The sequence below is a fragment of the Tachysurus vachellii genome, chromosome 4, assembly GCF_030014155.1.
Source record: "Tachysurus vachellii isolate PV-2020 chromosome 4, HZAU_Pvac_v1, whole genome shotgun sequence".
In the NCBI taxonomy this organism is placed as follows: domain Eukaryota; kingdom Metazoa; phylum Chordata; class Actinopteri; order Siluriformes; family Bagridae; genus Tachysurus; species Tachysurus vachellii.
The window spans coordinates 385,911-386,733 of NC_083463.1; the positions used below are offsets into that span (position 1 = coordinate 385,911).

At 32.8% G+C, this 823-nt stretch overlaps 1 pseudogene; it reads left to right on the top strand.

Moving 5' to 3' along the window:
• Positions 1–328: 328 nt before the first annotated feature.
• Positions 329–447, top strand: LOC132845100 (5S ribosomal RNA; annotated as a pseudogene).
• Positions 448–823: the final 376 nt, after the last annotated feature.

An 823-nucleotide genomic window follows, 5' to 3' on the forward strand; every position in this document is an offset into this window, starting at 1 on the left:
GTTATCAGGAATATGGAATAGTATCATCAGTGTATAAAGATTTCTTTATTATAAAAATGATACAACCCACACTACAGAAAACACTTCATGCAGAAGAATAGTAAATATTTTATAAGACTTTTAACACTGTAAACATTGCTGGACATTTTAACAGATTATTTTGGGATGTTTATTTGTTTTAGACTTTTTGTCATTGTGATACACACTGGATCTCAATCTTGACAACACACACTACTTATTTTATACAAAGGTCCTATGAAATCAATTACAGACTGTTATTATTTAATAGAAAATTACATGTCTATCTGATTAAGCTGATTAACTGTTTTGTTGCAGCCAAACCAACCTGTGAACGCTTGATCTTGTCTGATCTCGGAAGCTAAGCAGAGTCGGACCTGGTTAGTACTTGGATGTGCGACTGCCTGGGAATACCAGGTGCTGTAAGATTTTGACAAAGACACTCATTTACTTTACTGTTTGAATTCTGTAACAACATCATTTTATTATTCAGTGGCAGCAGTCAGGAGAGTAACCCTCCATTTCACTTTGTTTTTTCTTAGTTTTGTTTTTTCTTTTTCTTTTATTTTTGAAAACTTCCTGACAGCAGCTCAAAGGGAGACATCTTCAGTAACCAGGGAGGATGCATGAATTAAAATAAGAGCGCCGAAACACTAGAATTTGCCTCTACACAGTGAAGTTTTAGCTCTCCTTTTTGTCAGTTTAGTAAATGTACATGATCCAACAGATAAAAAATAAAAGAAAGAATTATTTAATCCTTTAAAAAGAATTTTAAAGAAGCATAAAGAAATAATAATGACGGAAC